The 25,047-nt window shown below is 46.0% G+C and overlaps 1 protein-coding gene across 1 annotated transcript in view; it reads left to right on the plus strand.

The window, feature by feature from the left end:
- Positions 1-25,047, plus strand: part of LHFPL3 (LHFPL tetraspan subfamily member 3) — a gene marked incomplete at its 5' end in the record, with an annotated part of 262,271 nt that overhangs the window by 201,579 nt on the left and 35,645 nt on the right. The gene's annotated exons all lie outside the window — the stretch shown is intronic.

Consider the following 25,047-nt stretch of genomic DNA (forward strand, 5'->3'; position numbering starts at 1 on the left):
TTGCTGTTTTGTGTTTGTAGTAAAATATTGTATATTTGAATAAAGTACCATTTAAGTACTTTAAAATATATTTATTTGAAAGGGCATCTACTATTCAGAAGCATCATTTAATATCATCATTAAATGTTAGTGGTTGTTCGCCATACTTTCTTTTGGTATAATAGCCCAATCTCAAAGTATACAGGATAATTATTCATATCTGAACATTTTGCACATTTGCAAGAAGTACAGCTGGTAGATGACTCATTATTATTATTATTATTAATAATAATAATAATAATAATAATACCCCGCCCCTCTGGCTGGGTTTCCCCAGCTACTCTAGGCAGATTACAGCATATATAAAAACATAGTAAAACATCAAACATTAAAAACTTCCCAATACAAGGCTGCCTTCAGATGTCTTCTAAAACTTGTGTAGTTCCTTATCTCCTTGACAACCTCCACAGGGAGGGTGCCACTACCGAGAAGGCCCTCTGCCTGGTTCCCTGTAACTTTGTTTCTTGCAGTGAGGGAACCAGCAGAAGACCCTCGGAGGAGGACCTCAGTTTCGGGGCTGAGCGGTGGGGATGGAGACACTCCTTCAGGTATACTGGGCCAAGGCCTTATTTGCACCCAGTCCCTGCTCCTGCCAACCTAGCAGTTCGAAAGCACGTCAAAGTGGGAGTAGATAAATAGGTACTGCTCCGGCAGGAAGGTAAACGGCGTTTTCGTGCGTTGCTCTGGTTCGCCAGAAGCAGCTTAGTCATGCTGGACTCAGCCAGTAAAGCGAGATGAGCGCCACAACCCCAGAGTCGGCCACGACTGGACTTAATGGTCAGGAGTCCCTTTACATTTACACCTAAAATGTAAGATATAGAACAAAGGTCGAATGCACATTTGATTTTCTCATTGTTCCCCCTGAAAAGGCGAGTGGGCGATTGCTACATCAGTCTTCCCCAGCCTTCCAGCTGTTTTGGTCTACAACTCCCATCAGCCCAAAGTGTCGAAAACAGCTGAAGGGCACCACAAATGTCCATGCATGTACAGTGCATACATATAGCCCTTGTCACATATTCTGTTTTAGGCATGGTGGGGCTTAAAACTATAAATACCCATTCAGGTTATGCCTAAACCTAAGAGAACAATATCTATGAGTGTAATCCCTGCCATTGTAAGTCTACTGTGGCCCCCACATAATAAGGTTTGTAAATTATACAGACCTGTTGTCAGAACCAGGCCTAGTCAGGCTAGAGGCTTCTTAACTGCCCATCTGAGACCTCAGAACAGAGCAGTCCACAGTACCTGACTGGGCGGGCCCAAGACGTCTTGGCACTTGAGGCAAACCACAAAATGGCAGCCCTTCGCTGCTAGAGAAGAAGGGGCGAGCGTAGATCTACATTGGGGACAAGGGGAAAATAAAGACCTAGATCTAGATCTGCTGCCTTCAGAACCATACCCTCCAACACGAAAATTGGGACATGCACCTTTCAGGGGGGGACACTCCTGCGCAAGAGCAGAACTCCCCAAAACAGTGCCTTTTGGATCTGTGATCTCATGGGAGCTAAAATGGGATCTCCTGAGATCCAGAAGCTGGGGTGGCTTCTGGAATTCCTAGATGTTGCAGGACAGTTGAGGGGTATGCAGAACCTACCACCTGAGGCACTCACCTCACTTTGCCTCAAGGGTGGGCTGGCCCTGAGGGCAGTTTAGACATTAACAAACCATGGCATATCCTCTCAAGCTAAGGGAAGAGGGAGTGCTCAAACTCAGGTTTATTGAAATTCCAGCCAACCACAGTGTCTTGGGAGGGGCAGCTTTATGCCTGAGCCATGCCTCTATCTGTAGAAAACACGGCGGCAAGTTGTTGTTTAGTCGTTCAGTCGTGTCCGACTCTTCGTGACCCCATGGACCAGAGCACGCCAGGCACTCCTGTCTTCCACTGCCACCCGCAGTTTGGTCAGATTCATGTTTGTAGCTTCGAGAACACTGTTTAACCATCTCGTCCTCTGTCGTCCCCTTCTCCTTGTGCTCTCCATCTTTCCCAACATCAGGGTCTTTTCCAGGGAGTCTTCTCTTCTCATGAGGTGGCCAAAGTATTGGAGCCTCAGCTTCACGATCTGTCCTTCCAGTGAGCACTCAGGGCTGATTTCCTTAAGAATGGATGTGTTTGATCTTCTTGCAGTCCATGGGACTCTCAAGAGTCTCCTCCAGCACCATAATTCAAAAGCGTCAATTCTTCGGCGATCAGCCTTTTTCATGGTCCAGCTCTCACTTCCATACATCACTACTGGGAAAACCATAGCTTTTACTATACGGACCTTTGTTGGCAAGGTGATGTCTCTACTTTTTAAAATGCTGTCTAGGTTTGTCATTGCTTTCCTCCCAAGAAGCAGGCGTCTCTTAATTTCGTGGCTGCTGTCACCATCTGCAGTGATCATGGAGCCCAAGAAAGTAAAATCTCTCACTGCCTCCATTTCCTCCCCTTCTATTTGCCAGGAGGTGATGGGACCAGTGGCCATGATCTTCGTTTTTTTGATGTTGGCGGCAAGTAGATGGCGGTAAATGAGAGACTTGAAGGAAGGTGCGTCATGGCAGACCCATAACGGGGGACCTGGAGAAGGAACATAAATAATGTTAATATGAAGGAATCCTGAAAGCCAAAACCCTGCCCCCCCCCATGCATTAAGTTTTTCTCCACCAACTAATCAAGGAATCTGATGCCTTTTCAGTTGGTTGGCCCTCAAACAGAAGAATCAAATATAATTTTCTTTTTTAATGGAGTCAAGAGAAAAAAGTTCATTTTAGGATAGAGAAGCGTTTGTGAAAAGGTTGATATAAACAAATGCCGGCTTCCTCGCGTTATGATTTGCATGTGATAAAGGTGGCATTGTGAAAGAAATAAGTGCGAGCAGTTGTGTTCGGAAATAGATAAATTTATACGGCGTTGAGCCTTTTTATTGGCAAAGCAACATCTTTTAAAAACGGATAGGAACAAAAATGTGCTAAGGGAGAAAGCATAAAGCAGAAGCAAGGGCCAGATTCTTTCATGACCAGTTTTATGGGGGCCACATCCCAGTGCGTGGGGGGGGGGGGGGAAATACGGCACACATGCAGCACACACCACAAACCCATATATGCAGCATGCACATGTTCACCAGATCGGCTACATCCCAGTAAGCAGCAGCAAGGGCAGCGATATCATGCCCCACCATCCAGTACTGCACTGCACTGCACACACCCAGACAGCATGGATAGCTCAGTCGGTAGAGCATGAGACTCTTAATCCCAGGGTTGTGGGTTCAAGTCCCATGTTGCGCAAAAGATTCCTGGGTTGCAGGGGTTCGGATTAGATGACCCTCGTGGTCCCATCTATTTCTACAATTCTGTAATATTATTATTTACATGTATTAGCGCACACACACACACAGAAACACACACACGTAATATTATTATTTACATGTATTAGCACACACACACACATGCAGGCTCTCACACTCACCCCTCCCCAGTAATTGGGGGGGGGGCATTTTCATTTCATTTAAAAATGATAGGGTATTTGGTAGTGAAAATAAAGGTTTCTGCAAGAAGTATGTATTATTTAGTTGTTTTCATTGCATCTTTGCCTTTGTGTATTAGCAAATATAATGATTTCCCTTTTTTTATTACCCTTTCTATTATAGTGTAATATAGGGGTTTTTTTCCCTCTCTCTCTCTCTTTAAAATGGGCCTTTCAATAACAATTCACGCTTCCCAAGCCGGTACATGAATGAAGTGCAGCTACTTTTAGAAAATCTCACTTCTCTGAATATTGCAGCAGAGCTTTCCAAACAAAAAACGCATGGAACAAAGCACATTGTAGGGGAAAGTATGCACAATTATGTGTGTATTAGGGTAAATTACTTGCCAAAAATGTGTTTATTGGGCAAAATTGCAAACAAAAATGCATATACTGGGTGAAATACTCTCGAAAATGCTTATAATTTTCCTGTGGATATGGGCAAACTGAAATTAAGATTGGAAAAATGAAAAAGATAACTGAGTAACTGAATCTGATAGATTCATCCTTCCTTAGTTTTCAAGTTTTAATTGTCTATAAACGCTGCCCCATTTACAGTATGTAGCTTGTTTGTTTTTTGTCCTCTCAAACTCAGCCTAACCCCTAACATTTACAATTTTATCAGCACTGAAATAATAAAGTAAAGCATTACAAAAGACAAATATTGAGTGTTGTTGTTTAGTCGTTTAGTCTTGTCCGACTCTTCGTGACCCCATGGACCAGAGCACGCCAGGCACTCCTGTCTTCCACTGCCTCCCGCAGTTTGGTCAAACTCATGCTGGTAGCTTGGAGAACACTATCCAACCATCTTGTCCTCTGTCATCCCCTTCTCCTTGTGCCCTCCATCTTTCCCAACATCAGGGTCTTTTCCAGGGAGTCTTCTCTTCTCATGAGGTGGCCAAAGTATTGGAGCCTCAACTTCACGATCTGTCCTTCCAGTGAGCACTCAGGGCTGATTTCCTTCAGAATGGAGAGGTTTGATCTTCTTGCAGTCCATGGGACTCTTAAGAGTCTCCTCCAGCACCATAATTCAAAAGCATCAATTCTTCGGCAATCAGCCTTCTTGATGGTCCAGCTCTCACTTCCATACATCACTACTGGGAAAACCATAGCTTTAACTATACGGACCTTTGTTGGCAAGGTGATGTCTCTGCTTTTTAAGATGCTGTCTAGGTTTGCCATCACCTTTCTCCCAAGGAGCAGGCGTCTTTTAATTTCGTGACTGCTGTCACCATCTGCAGTGATCATGGAGCCCAAAAAAGTAAAATCTCTCACTGCCTCCATTTCTTCCCCTTCTATTTGCTATTCTAATATTGAGTATAAAATGGCAAATATCGCAAGACTGAAGGGAGATTAAAACTAGTTGCAGATTGCCCCTGAAGAAGATTGTGACAACTGGGCAAAATGCTAATTGAGAAATTTTCATTGCTGGCATAGTTCAAAAATAAAATGTTTAGCTTCTGCTGTACTAGGTTAGAAGATCAAAATACCCTCCCAACTCCACCCTTCACTATCAACTCTGTTTGACTGCAAAGTTATCAACAGTGTTTCTCAGTGACTCGAGGCTGTCAGCACAATCTATTTCTGGACTTCATTCATTGATATAAAACTAGGAGACACAAGCATATATTAACAGATAGGAATGATAATCTAGCAATAAACTTTAAGCAATCTCATTTTAGTTATTGACTTCCCTTGATTTTTCATCTCTTATTGCAGGGTCTTTATGGAAGTGTCAGTTGCCTTTTCTTCAATGACTCTCCAAGGTCTCTTTAAAAATGATAACTCCCTGTTTTATAGCTTGATTAATGTATGCACTGGGACCAGGCCAATGGGTATTTTAAGGAGGCCTTTGGGGAGCACTAGATACTCAATCAGAGATTCCAGGAATTATGGAAATTGAGTTATGCACTAAAAATAAAGTTTATGCTATTTTATCACCTGCTATGAATGTTTAAGAGAATTAATTTATCAATTGGTTTAATCTAAAATCAGTGGCGTAGCGTGGGTTGTCAGCACCCGGGGCAAGGCAAGTAATTTGCGCTCCCTAACCCGTGGATTTGTGCCTCCTAACCCATGGATTTGCGCCCCCTAACCCGTGGAATTGCGCCCCCTAACCCCAAGATGTTGCGCCCGGTGCGGCCGGCCCCCCCTGCACCCCCCACGCTACGCCACTGTCTAAAATGTGTGCTAATAACTTGCTTAGGGGGCTCACTTGTTGTAAACTGGCTGCACTTTAAAAGTCCTGGAAATCTTTGAATGTTCCAGCGCAACAAAGAATAAAACATGGATATTCTTTTATTAGCATGTGATTGAGACACAATTTATTTATCTTAAATCCTTGTGGAAGCTTATCATTGTGGCACAGGGAATACAGGGAACTCCAAGGGGCACCTCCTTTACACTAACAACAACCGCTTTCTTATTCCAGGATAGGAGAAAGTATCACAGTGTATTTTCTTAGTTTGAAAGAAATTCCGGTCTAAAAAAAGCATGCCTCTGATTTCTAAGTGGAGTTTTATGTCTCATAAAGTTTACATGTATGCACACTCATTTTCTATGGCTGAAAATTCTATAGACATCTGTTACTGAATATCATCTTATACAGTGGTGCCCCGCAAGATGAATGCCTCGCAAGACGGAAAACCCGCAAGACGAAAGGGTTTTCCGTCTGCAGAGGCGCTTCGCAAAACGAATTTCCCTATGGGCTTGCTTCGCAAGACGAGAAATGACGAAAAAAATTGATTCCCCCCCCCCGCTCCAAAACCCCTTATTTTGAATCGCTAAGCTGCTAAAAGCATTTTAGCAGCAAAACCGCTAATCTCCCACCCCTTAAAAAGCCGTTTTTAGCCTTTAAAATGTCAATAGCGCTAATAGCGCTACTCCGTCAATGGGCTTGCTTCGCAAGACGAAAAAACCGCAAGACGAAAAGACCCGCAGAACAGATTCTTTTCGTCTTGCGAGGCACCACTGTATGTTGCTTTATTAGGTACCATACAAAAGACAAGCACACCTTAAAAGTAGGAGAGCAAAGAGCTCAAAGACAGAGGGCACTTAGCAGCACCCATAGAGGAGGTGGTGAGGATGACGAATGAGGAAGTGGGAGAGATGGGGGGTGGAGATTCACTCGGGACAATCTATGTCAGGATGCTGTCACTTTCCAAAGCCCAGGAGGCTTTTGCTCAGCTTAGGGAGGGAGGTGTGATGCTCTGTTGGGTCCAAGAGCCCTCCGGCCAGCTTCCCAAAGCCTGCCCAGCTTTGGGAAGGAGGCTAGAGGCTACCAGCATCCTGTCAGAGCCCTGGCACCTCATTCCCAAAGCCCAGGAAGCTTCTGCCTGTCTTAGGGAAGGAGGCACGATGCTCACACACACAATGTCCCCTCCCCAAATCACCCTTGCAACCTGGCACCTCTGACCCTCACTGTTCCCCTACGAAGAGTTTCACCACACGCCATTGGTGGGTAGTATAAGCAATAAGACCAAGGGCTGAATCATGCAAGTGCTCCTAGCTGACCTCAGCTACAAGATCGTGTGAGCAGACAATGTGTCACCAGTCGCAGACACAATTTACGCCATTTTTTTCCAGTTGTTGCAATCACATGTGGTTGCTGACTGGACCTTATGTTCAGCGCTGTTCGCACGTTACTGTATGATTTGTCCATAGGAGAGTGTGCCTGGATACAGTTAATCTGAGATTGCAGCTGATGGTGTGGATTCCAATCTGGGAAGGGAAGGCGTGTATTCCTTAATAAATTTGAGAGGCCTGTGTTTTATTTGTGTCTCTCCGCTGACGGAAGGGGCTTTAGTTCGGCAGACACTTAATGTGAGATTAAAAGGAGGGAAGTGGTCCCCCCCCCCGCTTTTCTCATACAAATTGGCTGCACCCTCTACTGTGGGTATTAAATTGCTGGTCTTTGAATGAAGGGAGGAATACAAATATATATTTAAAAGCACATATGTGATGTATTGGATGAATTGCTCCTTAGTCATGCTGTTTTCTGGAGAGCCAAAATGATTGCTTTTTGCCTATAAGCTATAAATAGTGTGAACTGTAAAAGTGGAAAATGGCCATAAGGTTCAGTTCATTGAGACAGCGGCCATAATTAAGTGTGCTGGCTTGTGAATGCTGTTGATGAACTCGACTTGAGTAGTCATTACATGGATATGTGAATAACAATTTTGTAGGGTGAGGTGCTTAAAGCAGTCGCAGTAATTTTGCAATGATAGCCCATGGCATAAATAAGCCTTTGAGACCGAAAACCATCCCGTTAGTTATTCCAGTTCCTCGTGGAGAATTGTATATAAATTAGTGTATGTTTGAGAACATCGGCTTATCTCATATGTGGTTTAATCTTTGATCAAAATAATTAGCTCTGACTTGTGGAGAAGCTCTTTCCTCCCCTTTTTAATATCTCTTCAAATATTTCTTTAAAACTAGTCTTGCTGACTTAGCATTTAAATTACTGGAAGGGAAGTCTACTTGGAAACCAAGATTTTGCTGTACTGTATGTGGAATGTTATGCAACCTTTTTATGTCTTTTTATTGCAACATCCAGCCTGTTTGTCCTCACCTGCCCACATCTACCCTGTCCATCATTTCATCCACATGTTTTAGTTTCCAAAAGCTAAAGTCCTGTGGGGGGATATCCTTAGTTTTCACCCCTTCTGTGTGGTCATCACATGATGAAAAGGCTGATCATGACGAACTGGTGCCCCCCTCCTTTCAGTTTTTCTTCCTCTCCACTACAATATTGTCCCCAAGGACAGTGCTTTACTAGCTCCCACTGTCAGGAGGTCCTCCACATGAGTAGTAGTCCTGCAGAGACACATGCCCGACTGGCATGTTCTCTCCCTCCTGGTCGGTTGTTCAGGAGATTCAAAATCTTTCTCCAGCCCGAACATCACAGTGACTGATACCTCAGAGGCATCAGCGCACTTCAGGATCAGCAGAGTAAAGGCAGTCAGCGTACAGACTCAGTAGCGCAGCTTTTTGACTAAACTACGTTTATTTACATATATACACTCAGAGCATTGTAACTCACTCCTTCCTCTTCAGCATAAGGCAGCAAAAAACAAAAACAAAGGACAAATGTCCTACATCACAGAAACACAGTAATTGAAACATCCTGTCTCCGTCACTTCCCACAATGTGGAATGAAAACATACACCATAAACACAATCCCATGGCTGCAGCATGGGGAATGAATCCTAACACCCACCCCGCTAAGAGAAAATTGCAATTTGTATGCAAAAAAAAAAGTACAGGGATGCATTAGATACCACCAAGGTGGGGTTACAAGCTGTCCATATGGACTCAGCATTCTGGGTCCGTTTCAGCACCGTCACAATTTAAATCCCAGATTGCCATCTGATTACTTTGCCCACTCACAATTTAATGACAGTTCATGGTAAAGGAGTCGAGAACTAACTCCATAGCCTAGCCTCCATCTATGTATCTCCATTCTGGTCTTTGCTTCTCGTAGCCCAAACATACATGTTGCGAGCCACAGGTAAAGGGCTTCTAACATAAAACTTCCGTGGATGACCTATCAAATTTAAAGGTACTTACCACATATGCTGGCTGATTTGCAGGTGAGTGTGGTGAGTACATTTAAATGTGACAGGTCACATGACAAGCTTAGTCATGGCTGGCATCACATCTCAGGACCGCAGTACCTCAAGGACCACCGCTCTCCATAGGAACCTACTGGGACCCTGAGATCAACCTCTGAGGCCCTTCTTCATGTGCCTCCTCCACAAGAGGTCTGGAGGGTGGTAACATGAGAAAAGGCTTTTTCCGCAGTGGATCCCCATTTATGGAATCCCCTCCCCGGGAAGGTTTGCCTGGCACATTCATTATACATCTTTAGGCCCCAGGCGAAAATGTTCCTTTGGCTCATTGACATCCAATGCCCTTTTCAATGTGCTGTTATTGGTTTAGTCATGTTCTTATTTTTATTACGTATTTTGCATTTTTTTTATATTGCAATTTTAAGTTGTGATCCGCCCTGAGACCTACGGATGAAGGACAGTATATAGATTTTAACAACAATGACAATCTGTTTCAGGCCTTGGTGTGAAGCTAAAGTGTGATCGAATGCTGGGAATTGACTTGATGTGCATCTATATTTAGATTAGATTAGATTGACAATAACGAGAATTGCTTAGCTTCTGTGTGTATGCAGCCTTTTTAAACTCTGCCTTCTGTTTTTCCCTCCTGTGCAGATGATGGAAATGCTTAAAACAAGCAAAGCTAGTGTGAAACTGACAAATGTAAGTGTAAGCATGGCGCTCACTGGGACATGCTGTGTTTCGTGTGCTTCTGGCCCAAAGTGTGCTGCATGGCTTTCTGCTATCATCCTGTGAATTGGGCGGCATGTTCAGTATCTTGTTCAGCAACACAAATGCTTATATCCCTACCCTTTTATATTAAAAACAAGCCCCTCCCTTTTTTTAAAAAAAAAGTTCTTTTGCAAAAGTGTTGGCATAGTATTTGTGGCTATGGTCTTGTTTGTGTCTATTTGCACATATATATTGTTTTTATTTTATTTAGCAAACTGGTTTCTATGTTGTGATTACTGTTAGGGAATTTGCAGCATCTTGAGATGGATGTCCAATCCAGCGAAAGGAAATGGCTTCCATCAATATGCAGGGATGTTCAGTGGCGTAGCGTGGGGGGTGCAGGGGGGCCCGGCCGCACCGGGCGCAACATCTGGGGGATAGGGTTAGGGGGCGCAAATCCACGGGTTAGGGGGCGCAAATTACTTGCCTTGCCCCGGGTGCTGACAACCCACGCTACGCCACTGGGGATGTTGCTATAGGTTCCCCTCACCTATCCCATTTCCACCTGGAGTGGAGTTAGTGCTTAGCTGGCCAGGAAAGAGTCAACACAGGTAAGGGATCATTGAGAGAGGGAGAATCGTGGTGTCTTGGTGTGGCCTAGGCAAAGAGATGCAGGGCCCTGAGGTGGGCCAGATCCAGTACCATCACTTTCTCTATCCTGAAAAACAAGAAGTAATGAGGTATGACAAAAGCCATGGAACTGGCCCTGAGGTGGATGTAAGCCATAGAACTGTCAGCGTCGCCCTTGAGCCAGTGTCACCAACTGGACTCATCCACTTCAGCCCCGACTGGGCTAGGCGAGCTGGATAGCACTTCCAGAGACCACCTTCCTCACAGGAACAGGTCCAAGTGCCGTGGACTCACAACTCAGAGCTGTGAGCACCGCAAATCACTCCAACAAGAAGACAGTCGTTGTACAGCAGAGTACAGCAGAGCATAAATCACTCGGACGACAGCGCTGAAGAATATCTTCTTTAATTCACTAACAGCTACTGTACTATACAAACGATATACAAATGGAGATGCTGGACTGCACTGAGTCTTACAGCTGCTTTCTGCAGCGATCTTATCTACACAGAGATAACACTCAGTCTTTTTCTCTCCCTCATTGACTCTCTCACTGACCGACTCTCTCTCTGTGATGAGGTGCTGGAGCAGAATAAGTAGATATAAGAACACACCTCCTCCTCTCTGGAGAATCAGCAGACTGCTCAGGAGATTCTTGGGTATGGGAGGGGTGAAATCTCCTCAAGAACATTGCCTAAGGACCCAGTATTTTGCCCAGGGCTTTCTCTCAAACCCAGAGCAGGCCCTGTTTCTCTCCCCTTGCTACCTGATCCTGTTCAATGCAAATGCCAGCAGCTGAGTTTCTCTGTGCATAGCACAGGCTCTTCCATTGAGTTATGTTTCCTCAAATCACAATTTGAATGCCACTGATTTATGGGAATAATAGTACCTGGGCCTTTGCCATCCATAATAAGCTATGGCAATCAGCAACGGCCTATTGCTTCTACCTTTAGGTATTGTACACACCGGTGTAAGTGAACAAAATGTTAATTGAAATGCCCCGAAGTGCCAAGGCTTGGTACAGAGGAACGAGGTAGCACTTTTGTTATACTCGTCTCCAGGACTCCATTGTCAATTTCCTACCCTATTCTTCCATTTCCAAGCCTGGTTTGCTCTTGAGAGGAGAGCCTCGTTCCCATTCAACCTTATCGTGATCCTGTGAAATCTGCAAATAGGGAATGGAATGAAACTGCCAACCTCATTTTCATTGTGTCCTAAGCTATAATTTGAGACCAGATTGTTCAAGGTGACAGGTCAGTGCACAGTTCCATTTTGCTCCATCCACCTTTTGTCTCCGGACGATTAACAGAAAAAGAGAAGCAATATGCAGTTTCAACTTTTCACGGCGCCTTTCTCTGAAGTGCAGTTATATTATATTAAATGTACAAGTCCACACACAATATATATGTTTTCAGGGCTTGTAGAATTACACGAAGCCTTGTGGGTCAGCATAATGGCTAAGTGTGACGGGGTCTGCCTTCTGAATTAGTGTGACCGGAACAATTGGCGATTGGACAGCTGTTGACGGGATTTATTTCAATCTATTTGGGGGCGTCTCGATGCATTTTTCAGAATCAGGTGCTATAACTTTCCCTGGACTATACCACTTCTGGTTGCCATTAGGGGAGCTGCAGGTTTGAATAGATGCCACACTGTGTACAATAAAAGTTTCTTTCCCACCATTCACCATATGGTTGCAGGATGGGTTACTTCAATTTAAAAATAACATATTTAGAACAATTGAAAAGAAATTACAGTCACAAGAACAAGGTGGGTATTAAAACTAAATATATCAAGTGTTGAAGTACAGGGAAAAGATGGTTGCCTTTAGCATGGAACAGAAACTATATAAAGAAGATGCCAAACACCCCTCCGATGTGGGGCAGCTGCCTTAGAGAATGCCTTCTCCCAGGTAACCTTCCCCCCCCCAAAAAAAAACCACCTGAGGGTGGTGGAACTACTAAGAGTACCCCACCACCAATCTTAACACCCAAGAGGGTCTGTAGGGAAAGGAAGCAGTCTTTCAGATACTGGAGACTCAAAGCACCATGAATTGGGCTCAGAATGAGCTGGCAACCAGTACAGCTGTTTTAAAACGAGTAATAGGAGTCAGCCCTGAGTGCTCACTGGAAGGACAGATCCTGAAGGTGAGGCTCCAATACTTTGGCCACCTCATGAGAAGAGAAGAGAAGAGAAGACTCCTGGAAAAGACCCTGATGTTGGGAAAGATGGAGGGCACAAGGAGAAGGGGACGACGGAGGACGAGATGGTTGGACAGTGTTCTCAAAGCTACCAGCATGAGTTTGACCAAACTGCGGGAGGCAGTGGAAGACATGAGTGCCTGGCGTGCTCTGGTCCATGGGGTCATGAAGAGTCAGACACAACTAAATGACTAAACAACAACAAACAACAACAACAAAGGGAACCCCAGCCGGTAATCTGACTGCAGTAATTTGGACCATGTAGAGCGCATTGCAATAATCCACTCTGGAAGTTGCCATTCATGAAGCACAGTGGCCAAGTCGTCTCTGTCCAAAAAGGGGCATAGCTGGTTGTAGCATTCCCAAAACAAGGAAGGATTGGACTCTGATTAATAGAATACACACGAGGCTTGACCAGCAAGACTCTGGGAGGAGGTGCCAATAATAATAATCTCTCCACCCCTTGGCCCAGGTCGTTTTATTCACAAAAGAACTTTTTACACATTCTTCGTAAGAACCAATCAGATTTCCTCTGAGCATTTCAAAAACCCCATGTGGGACAAAGTCAGATCAGAAGAAATTCTTTTAACTACAAAGAAACTTTCCTACTTGAGCATGCATATGTAGCTCAGAGTAAATAAAATAAGAAGCAAGGAGAAATGCTTTTAGGAATCAGGCAGTAAAGGAAGGAAGGATGGCAAGGAAAGAGTATTTACCATCTCCTTGTGAACTCTCTTCCTTGCCTTAAGATTAACAAAACTAACATTAGCTACATCAAAGAAGCTACCTACTATCTTTATGACCCAGGATGCCTGATGAACAACTGGCCTGTGTATTTAGAATGCTTATATGTGCCTGTCAGGTGTAGAGAAAGCAAATGGCAGAGGTGCAGAGGCTTGTGGGATTGGATCAGAAATTATTGTCGATGAATCAAACCCAGTCAACGCAATGCTTTTATTGCTGACACAAATGGCTTGCTCCATATTTCATAATTCCTCATAGCAATCCCAACTGACCCCCACACCCTGGATATTTGCACCCCCACACTGGTGAACCAGTCGTAGTTGAAAATAGGCACTGTTAGCCCCCGAGACTATCTGAGACTCCCGTGACAATGCTGGATTCAGAAGTACCTGCTCCTTCCAAGGGAGTGCAGCTCCATCCGAAACAGGCCTCCTCTCCACTCCCTAGACACAAGAGCAAATAAGCCCTCTGTCTTTTCCGAATTCGGCTTCCGTTTATTGGCACGTCAAGAAAAAGATAGGCGGAACCTGGAGAATAGGGTTACAGATAAAGAAGGCTGAGGAGATTTCACCCCTCCCATATCCAAGAATCTCCTGAGGAGTCTGCTGATTCTGCAGAGAGGAGGAGGCGTGTTCTGCTCTCTACTTATTCTGCTCCAGCACCACATCAAAGTCAGTGAGTGAGTCGGTCAGTGAGTGAGTCGGTCAGTGAGTGGGTCAGTCAGTCAGGGAGAGAGAGACTGAGTGTTAGAGATTGTGTGTTTAGATAAGGTTGCTGCTAAGAGCAGCTGCAGGCACTCAGTGCGGTTCAGCATTCTTTATGCTTAGACCCCATTTAGCTCTGTATATAGTTGTATTATAGTTGTAGTTATAGAATAAAGAAGAATTCTGCAGAGCTGCTCTCCAAGTTGTTTATATACTCTGCTAGACTCTGCTGTACTCTGCTGTGCGACGACTGTCTACTTGTGGAAATGAATCCGGTGCTCACAACTCTAAGCTGTGAGTCCACAGCACTTTGACCTGTTCCTGTGCTGAAGGTGGTCTCTGGAAGGGCTACCCAGCTCACCTAGCCCAGTCGGGACTGAAGTGGATGAGTCCAGTTAGTGGCACTGGCTCAAGGGTGATGCTGACAAAGGTATCTTTTCCCTTTCAGGCTCAGAGGTAGGCCTGTAGCAAGTCTCTCTTGCAGTTGCCAAAATCAAAGGCACAGATAAATACCACAAGTAAAACATACATGCATGCGCACACCATGAGCGACACCTGCAAAAATATCCACATCCCCAGCTCCTTTCCATAGCCATGAGGTCATGCTCCCTAATGACAAGCTGATTAAGACAATCTAGCAGCAGATAATGTGCTATCTACCTTCCATCATCAGAACATAATCATCCTTATAGAGGTGTAATTTTCATTCCTCTGTTTCTGGCAAGAAAGGAAGGACAAAATAAAAGTGTTTCTTAACATGGACCGCACACCACCACCTCTGCTCTATTTTAATCATCCCCCCCCCCCATTCAATCAGCATAACCTAATGAGAAGAGGAAGGGGGAAAGAATTCTAGAAAAGTCAGCATTTTATTAACCTGAAAATAAATGAAGCCAGCAATTAATTGCATGTGACTGAGTGCGAAGCTGCAGTAATGCACACAACTATGTAAAACTATCTTGTATCTGAGTGTTCCACTTTCCATTTCCTTATCATCTAAGTAGTCTAATTTTGGAGACATTTCTTCCTGCTCTGTATCTTTTAGGAGATAAGACATGACATTCCAGAGAACAATGGCATTGGATCTAGAAGAGCATGAGTGCTCTATCTGCCTGTCCAGCCAGCCATTGTGTTTCAGTGAAGTTGGGTTGCTGGGAGAGGGGGAGCAGCCTGAAATTTAACATAGACAAGGGGGCTGCTGCACCAAAACAGATTCAAGAAGACCACATGCAAAATTATGCATGCGCGTAAAATGGCTTGTGAGATTGCAGCCATTATTGTCTTACTGGGAGTTCTGGTAATCAACAATTTAGCAAATAGCTAAAATAGTTGAATATAACAGAGGCTAAAGCACTTACCCTCCCAATTGCTTAAAAAAACACAACCCCACAATTATAGAACAAGGTAAGTTACATATACAAAAAGCAACTGAAATTATCAATTGGTATTTGGACTGTTACAAAAAAAGAAAGCAGGTGACAAGGAGGACCAAATAACCTTTTATATACTTGATCAGTGGTGTCAAATGAGGGCAAAATTCTCAGAGGCTGATTGGCAGTAAGCCCAGAACTAAAACGGGACTTCCCATTTGCAGTTCTTTCTTCTCTCCACAAAAGTGAATGCAATTCCTTCAGAACATGAAATAAATGCACTTCATGTCTTGGCCTTTGCCCGATAGTTGCCTGCCATATCTGTGATGGGGGTGACATCAAAAGGAAGGGCTCTGAAGGTGATCTCAAGACACAGATTGAGGTGAATGTGGAAATGGTCGATCCAACAAGTACCTTGGTCCCAAGTCATGACTGTTGCTCTAGAGGGAAACATATCTCTTTACAGAAGCTGGTTCTTTAAGAAGTCATCTGATTTTACATCCTCCCTTTGATTATCTGGTTTGCTTTTCTATACTTCCACATGGCATGCTGATAAAGGCAGAGGGCCTTCTCGGTAGTGGTGCCCTGTGGAACACCCTCCCATCAGATGTCAAGGAGAGGAGTAACTATATAAACTTTTGAAGACATTTGAAGGCAGCTCTGTTGGGTTGAAATAAGCGACAGACGAGTTGTGGGTGTTCATCTGGGAGGCATCTCCTCGACCAAGTCTCGGAGAGTCCCTTTTATTGAATATTACAGCATTGCCTCATATGTGCTTGCTGCTGATTGGTTACACGTGGCGTACGTTACAAGGGCTACAGGGATTGCGTATAGGACATACAAGGGGTTGCGTGTAAGACATTAATCATCATTAGATAGAGGGAACACAGAGTTAGGTCAGGCATGGAAACTTCCTTAGTAAACAATCTATGATTGATAGGGTGGTACTCAGAGATCGTACAGAGTGCACTTAACATTCTTCCAGTCCACGGTGATAAGGAGAGGATGTATACAGATAGATAGGAAGGTCATGACATCACTTAACATTCCGGGCTAGCTGGAAATACATACTCTGCACAGCTCTGTATAGGGAAGGTTTTTAAATGTTGAGTGTTGTTATGTTATGTTTTATATGTGTTGGAAGACGCCCAGAGTGACTGGGGCAACCCTATCAGCAGATGGGCAGGGTAAAAATAATAAATTATTATTATTATGTGTCAGAGCTGGCTCCAGGTCCCAGCTCACAGAGGACCAACGCTAGCCGGTAGTAATGTACAAAAGTCTTTATTGAAGTACAGTTTCCATTTTCAAGCCGCAGCGCCCCAGCTCTACGTCTAGGGTTAGACTGGCGAAGCTCCATCTGAATCTCCGCCCCCTGTACACCAGTTTAAGATTCTAGCCTTACTCCACCTCTTCCGTCTCTCCTTTCTCCTCTGGGTTTTGCTACCCCCCGGGGTCCCTTCCTTCCTGGATTCTTCTGACGCTGACGTTGACCCCCCTGACTCCTCCCGCTCTTTTCGGCGGGCTTTGGGACCTGGCTCCCTATCCGGGCTGCCAACTGCGCCGCCCTCCTGTACATTTGAACTTGGCGCGCGCGCCCAGCCTTCAACCTTCCTCTCGACCGTTTCCTCGCTCCCCGATGGAGGCGTGGCCAATCCTGACTCATGTCCTCCCGCTGGCAGTGCGCCGCCTGATCCCGATGCCTGGGACTCCTCCCCCCTACTGCACTCTGGTGTGGACGCTGGTCCTGATTTCCAACTGCTGCTCTCTGAGTCCCCTCTGGCCCCTTCTTCCTGGGGTGTCCCCCTCGGCACCCCCCTTGCCCTGACCATGGGAGCCCCTTTCTGTGAATCTTCCGATTCGCTGGAAAGACTCAGAGACCTCGGACCGCTGTCATCGCTAACATTTCCTTCGGACTCCTCCCCCTCGCTCTCTATTTCCTCCCTTTACTGTGCCTCTGCTCCTGAACCCCTGACATTATGTATATAGGAGGACAGAAAGAACTAAATACTTAAAATACTTGGGGGATCGTGGGCAATTCATTTGTCCTGACTAAAAAAAAAAGCACACACAGAAACACACACACACACACACACACGATTCCCACTTGCAGTGCAATCCTATTCATAGAAGTAAGTTTCACTGGCCAGGTTCCCATGTAATGCGGAGCCATGGTTAAGCCACTGGGCTGGTTTGGGACCATCAGATTAAACCATGGTTTAGCACAGGGATGATGACCTTCAGACCCAGGAGTCAAATGCAACTCTCCAAGGCTTTAGGACTCTCCCCACCTCACACTCCTCACAGGCCCCACTTCATACCATCCTGTCAGGGAACTGCCATCAGTGTCCGAGGGAGAGAGCAAGCTCCAAAGGGATCCCAGAGAGCGTCCCGGGAGTGGGAGAGGCAGCCTGTCTTCTGGGGAAGAGAATCAACGTAGCTCCAGTGGAGAAGGGGGGCAGATGGGGGAATCGGCGAGGCAGTCCCATGATTCCTTGCCGGGGACCAGTGGGGAGAGGAAGGGTCCTCCGCTGCCTACGCCCTCCTTGTGCAGAAAGCTTCCGCGCAGGGAGAGTAGGTGGAGACTTGGCGTCAAAGAGCTTCTTTGCTGGAAGAAGTTTAAGAAACGCCCACTGACGGATTCTGCCAGCGATTGAGACGGTCACGGGCGAGTGGCTGCCCGGACAGGAAAGGTTCACTCAGGCAACCCAGCCAGAGGTTGGGACAAGCTTACGCACGAGCAACCCCTAGAACCATTACACATCCTTTACTGGTTTTGAAATGTGCCCTAGAATTCTGATGTTGCCTCTTTCTTGCCTGGCTAGAAAAGAGAGACAGCTGTGTAGAAACCAGTGTATTCTACAAAGATAACATTTACATTCGTTTTTCCACCCAGAGTTGCCAACTTGAAGAAAAGAATTGGTCACATGATGTGGTGCATGCACACCATTCGAATGGCAATGCCCATCAACTGGGGGGGGGGTGTCCTCAAATATTTTATTGGGGGGGGGGATGAAGACCCCTCGACCCCTAAGAGTTGTCTCCTATGCTTTCACCCTTTTGACCTCTGGTCAGGCCCACTGCTGGCATGTGGCCCTCAGAAGCAGGTGCGGCCCTCAGGCTGAAAACATTCCCCACCCCTGGTTTACCATGATGTGTGAACCAGGTCACAGTCCCCAGAGAAGCTTCCTCTCTAAGAAGTGTGTTTAGGATTTCATGATGTGCACTGATTCAGTTTGTCCTTAAATTTCTGAGATCACATTCCTCCCTAATTACTAAGATAAAAGGATATCTGGATCACAGGCCTGGATTGCATAAGGAAAAATAAGTCAGATTCAGCTCTTTGACCCAGCCAGCAGGGAAAATAAATTGATGTGTCTATCAAGGCTGCCGAAGCTAAGATCTGCTGTTTAATTCAGCACGTTTGGGACTCTCCAATAGACTTCCTGGATGCCTACAGCCATCTCTAGAATAAGAACTCATATTCTCTAAGGGATCCTTGTTCTCGGCTCATCTTGGCAGGGGAAGCTAATATTGCTGCCACCTTATTTGTGCCCAAGGACATCTTCAGAGGTAAATCGGAAAGCACCAGGGACAAATAATTGAAAAAGCGAGAGAGAAAGTTTGTTCAATCCACTATAGCTGCTGTTGTATAACAAAACTCAGTAGAAATGATATGATCTCAGAAGTGGTGTCGGTTACTCCAGTGGGAAATTATTGAGAGAGCTACTGGGACAGCTCAGTTGAACATGAGGCACTTAATCTCAGGGTCATGCGTTTGAGCCCTGCGTTCCAGGGGGTGGACTAGATGCTCCTTGTGGTCCCTTCCTATTCTATGTTTCATTGCTTTAGCCCAGGTAGTTTAGTTCAAGGTATCCCACATGCCACAGGCAGCATTTTCAATGGCCTGGCACAAGACACCATGCCTGCCTTTTGCCTTTTCTGCTGTTGGCTGCCATTGGGTTGCACAAAGGTGCAGATTAGGGCTGGGAAATAGTGACCTGTCTGAGCGCTGTATTTTCTCATGGACAATCTTCATCAGCAGGTGGCAGAACAGCCAGAAACAAAAGAGGGCAGGCCAATAGATCACAGAATCTTTGTAGAGTTGGAAGGGACCCAAGGGTTATGTAGTCCAGGGACGTCCAACCAGTAGATCATGATCTACCGGTAGATCCCTGACTGATCCCGGTAGATTGCGGGATCCTTATCCTTTTTGAGGGATCCTCCCTCAAAAAAGCTCAACAACTCTGGGCAATCCACCCATCCTACGCATACTTCTCCCTCCCTCCAACGACAATGGGTAGATCACTGTCAGTTTTTTAGTACTGGGAGTAGATCACAGTCTCTTGGGAGTTGGATATGCCTGCCCAACCCCCTACATTGCAGGAATTCTCCCCACAGCCATCCCTGGGTGGGCTCAAACCACCAACCTTCTGGTTAACAGCCAGACCCACTGACCGACTGCGCCACAGGAGGACTCCAGACTCTTGCCCTTATACAGTTGGCTACATTCCAGCCATGCAAATGTCAGGTGCTGTCTCCATAGAATCATAGAATCATAGAATCATAGAGTTGGAAGAGACCACAAGGGCCATCGAGTCCAACCCCCTGCCAAGCAGGAAACTCCTGACATATGGTTGTCAAGCCTCTGCTTAAAGACCTCCACAGAAGGAGACTCCACCACACTCCTTGGCAGCAAATTCCACTGTCAAACAGCTCTTACTGTCAGGAAGTTCTTCCTAATGTTTAGGTGGAATCTTCTTTCTTGTAGTTTGGATCCATTGCTCCATGTCCGCTTCTCTGGAGCAGCAGAAAACAACCTTTCTCCCTCCTCTATGTGACATCCTGTTATATATTTGAACATGGCTATCATATCACCCCTTAACCTCCTCTTCTCCAGGCTATATATGCCCAGCTTCCTTAGCCGTTCCTCATAAGGCATCGTTTCCAGGCCTTTGACCATTTTGGTTGCCCTCCTCTGGACACGTTCCAGTTTGTCAGTGTCCTTCTTGAACTGTGGTGCCCAGAACTGGACTCCACCCAGGCAACAAGAGGCATGGCAAGGTTATATTTCCAAACCAGGCAAAAGCACTCAGGTAAGGCAAGCAGACTCACCTGTGGACAGTCCAGAGGGCAGCCCATGGCTCATAGGTTCCACCAGCCCTGGTATGGGCAGTAAAAGCAGGTCTCTTGTGCCAATGAAACAGTCCTTTTTTTCTTTTTTCTTAGTATCCTGTCAATAGCTGCCCATTGTAAGAATGCGTGGTATAAAACAGAACAGCCTTGTCAGTATTATTTTGTTACATATCACAACAACCCTATAAGGTAGGTTAGGCTGAAAGATAATGACTGGCCCAAGGTCACTACGGACTCAGATGTTGTTGTTTAGTCGTTTAGTCGTGCCCGACTCTTCGTAACCCCATGGACCAGAGCACACCAGGCACTCCTGTCTTCCACTGCCTCCCGCAGTTCTGTCAAACTCATGCTGGTAGCTTCGAGAACACTATCCAACCATCTCATCCTCTGTCGTTCCCTTCTCCTTGTGCCCTCCATCTTTCTCAACATCAGGGTCTTTTCCAGGGAGTCTTCTCTTCTCATGAGGGGGCCAAAGTATTGGAGCCTCAGCTTCACGATCTGTCCTTCCAGTGAGCACTCAGGGCTGAATTCCTTAAGAATGGATAGGTTTGATCTTCTTGCAGTCCATGGGACTCTCAAGAGTCTCCTCCAGCACCATAATTCAAAAGCATCAATTCTTTGGCGATCAGCCTTCTTTGTGGTCTTTATGGTTCTTTAAGGACTCAGATATTCGGCTGCAAATAAAACATTTCAAGTGCATTATGCAAATGTGACACTATATGGTGAGCTATGGCAAGTTCAATATATTTTTCAAAACTTTTTTTTTTAAAGCATTTTCACAACGTTTTTTATGTGTTCAGATGTCACCCTCATGTGCCCCATTGTTGAGAGGGTCTGGACCTGGGTCCCCAGTCCTAGTCCTATAGTCTCAATACATCACCCCTAGCCCTCTTAAAAGGTAAAGGTACCCCTGCCCGTACGGGCCAGTCTTGCCAGACTCTAGGGTTGTGCGCTCATCTCACTCTATAGGCTGGGAGCCAGCGCTGTCCGCAGACACTTCCGGGTCACGTGGCCAGCGTGACAAGCTGCATCTGGCGAGCCAGCGCAGCACACGGAACGCCGTTTACCTTCCCGCTGGTAAGTGGTCCCTATTTATCTACTTGCACCCGGGGGTGCTTTCGAACTGCTAGGTTGGCAGGTGCTGGGACCGAACGACGGGAGCGCACCCCGCCGCGGGGATTCAAACCGCCGACCATGCGATCGGCAAGTCCTAGGCGCTGAGGTTTTACCCACAGCGCCACCCACGTCCCTTCCTAGCCCCCTTGGGGATCCTTTAATTGAAATGTTGGTTTGGAATCTTACGACATTGCTGTCTCAGCAAAAGAAAGAAACGGAAAAAAGATGCACGCATACATACACATGCAGAAACATGCAGGCTTCCTCTTTGCGTTGCATGGAGGGACTGGGCCCCTTTCAAACAGGGGGCTGAAGACACCTCTGCCCAGAAGCATAGCAAGGTCAGGTGGTATCAGGTGCAGATTTGGGGGGGTCACCCCCATCAACTTCTCAGGGTAGGCTTGGGAGTCGTGGGCGGGTGGCACGCCAAATGTCACCCTCCTCAGTGATGACACCTGAGGCGGTCCGCCCCCCCTTCCTATGCCTCTGCCTCCACCTGAGCCCCATGAGACCTCCAGTTATAGGGTGGTATATTATTAATAATAATAATACAGTCATACCTCATGTTAGGGACACGGGTGGCGCTGTGGGTTAAACCACAGAGCCTAGGACTTGCTGATTGAAAGGTCAACGGTTCGAATCCCCACGGCGGGGTGAGCTCCCGTCGTTCGGTCCCAGCTCCTGCCCACCTAGCAGTTCGAAAGCACCCCTAAGTGCAAGTAGATAAATAGGGACCGCTTTCTAGCAGGAAGGTAAACGGCGTTTCCGTGTGCTGCGCTGGTACAGGCTCGCCAGAGCAGCTTCGTCACGCTGGCCACGTGACCCGGAAGTGTCTTCGGACAGCGCCGGCTCCCGGCCTCTTGAGCGAGATGAGCACGCAACCCTAGAGTCGGTCACGACTGGCCCTGACGGGCAGGGGTACCTTTACCTTTACCTCATGTTATGTTTGCTTCATAATACGTTATATCAGGTTGCGTCCCACGGCGACCCGGAAGTACCAGAAAGGGTTACTTCCAGATTTTGCCACTCCTCGCTGCTATCGAATGTGCAGACGTGCAAAATGTCACCATGCGCAGAAATGGTGAATCGCAACCTGCTCTTGCACAGACACGCCACTGCAGGTTGCGTTCTGCTCATGTTGCGAATGGGCCTCCGGAACGGATCCCATTCGCAACCAGAGGTACCACTGTAATAATAATAATAAATCTACTCCCGGGTTGTTAACTCCATGTGGAAGACACCTGGTCTACATAGTTCATGCACAAGCACTCATGGGAATCTGCAGCATAACATTCCAGCTTTATCCCGAATTTTGCCTTTGTATACACAAAATCTTGGCAGCTGGCCAGTTTTGTTTTTTTAATTTCTGGTTTCTTGGCAGCGCTGCCCCACATTAGCATTTGTCCTTCCATAAACGAGCAAACCTTCATGGAACTATATTAATATAGCCCATCTCCTGAAGTGAGGTCCCCCCCCCCATCCTTCATAGAATCATAGAATCATAGAGTTGGAAGAGACCACAAGGGCCATCGAGTCCAACCCCCTGCCAAGCAGGAAACACCATCAGAGCACTCCTGACATATGGTTGTCAAGCCTCTGCTTAAAGACCTCCAAAGAAGGAGACTCCACCACACTCCTTGGCAGCAAATTCCACTGTTGAACAGCTCTTACTGTCAGGAAGTTCTTCCTAATGTTTAGGTGGAATCTTCTTGTAGTTTGGATCCATTGCTCCATGTCCGCTTCTCTGGAGCAGCAGAGAATTCACATAATATACACGCACATTGAAAGTCTAAACTGAATGTTAAAAATACTTGTGTGTTACCTTCCGTACTGACATACAGCATGGAGTTTTGTCACAGAAGTGGTCTCTCGCAATCACACGGGGGGGGGGGGCAAGCAGGGCCACTGAGAAATGACAGGGGAGGCCTCTCAGCCTGCTCAGATGAACCCCAAGTACAAAGCATGTGGTTTTTTTAAGGGAGAGCATCTCACCCCACCTAAACACAGCTCAGTAATGGCTGGCCATGCTCCGTGGCTTGTAGGAGCCGCAATATGTTCAGTCAGAGGCAGTGAAGGGAGGGAGGCATTGTCCCGCTTGAGCCCCCAGCCTTTTGTCATACCCTGAAGGAGAATGTGCCTGCTGGCTGGAGCTTAAAACAGGAGTATTCCTGTAGGAGCGATGGCACACTTCAACCATATAATCCAGACAATATAAATAAGAGAAGGAGCATCATTTGCCAGATTCACTGAATTCGGTGTTGATTGTACTAAGAGTAGACCCATTGACATTGGTGGGCATAAGTTAATTAGATCCATTAATTTCAGCAGCCTACTCTGACTAGAAATTCAATACAGTGGTACCTCAGGTTACAGACGCTTCAGGTTACAGACTCCGCTAACCCAGAAATAGTGCTTCAGGTTAAGAACTTTGCTTCAGGATGAGAACAGAAATTGTGCTTCGGCGGCAGCGGGAGGCCCCATCAGCTAAAGTGGTGCTTCAGGTTAAGAACAGTTTCAGGTTAAGAACGGACCTCCGGAACGAATTAAGTACGTAACCAGAGGTTCCACTGTAGTGTTCTATATTAACCATCTCTGTCCATTCTTAACATGGTTTCCAGCCTTATCAGTCCATCAGTGTCCTAAATTACTGCTCTGGGCTCCTTCAGGAGGAAGGATCGGGTACACATTTAAAAATAATAATATATAAGTTTTAACAGATCTTGTCTTTCTGCCTTTATCCAACAGCAAAGGCGTATGAAATAGCTGCCCATGTTAGGCTGAAATTATGTGTACATTTCCGTGTCAGTAGATCCCATTCAGCCCAGTAGGATTTATCTCAGACCACTTTGCAGGTGACTGGGCTGTTAATTCCTCTGTCTTGAGATTACTTACATATAGGCAGCATCAAGCACTATTCCTTCAGTGAATAATTTAAAATAATGGCTGGCAGAAGTGGGAGCGATGATCTCTTAAGTCTTCTGTGATACTTTGGCACAGCCTTATTACAAATCCATGAATGGTTTTTGCCTTTGTAAAGTCCCAGGTGTTTGTTCAAACGGAGGCATGATCTCTCTCTCTCTCTCTCTCTCTCTCTCTCTCTCTCATCCTGCAATGAAGAGGGTCTTACAGAACCGGCATAAGAACTGATGAAAGTGAACAGAGTTTATTCTGCTTTGTGATGAGCAGGCTCTATTTCACTAGAGTTGCAAAGCTCTGACTCAACAGATCTATTCCAGAGCATCTCCCAGAGTTCAAAGGAATCAACCAGGTCACTTGGCTCCTCACAGATCTTTTTCAGCAATATAGTCATCAGTTCTGTTCTCATACACA

Source organism: Podarcis tiliguerta (assembly GCF_965153285.1).
Source record: "Podarcis tiliguerta genome assembly, chromosome: 10".
In the NCBI taxonomy this organism is placed as follows: domain Eukaryota; kingdom Metazoa; phylum Chordata; class Lepidosauria; order Squamata; family Lacertidae; genus Podarcis; species Podarcis tiliguerta.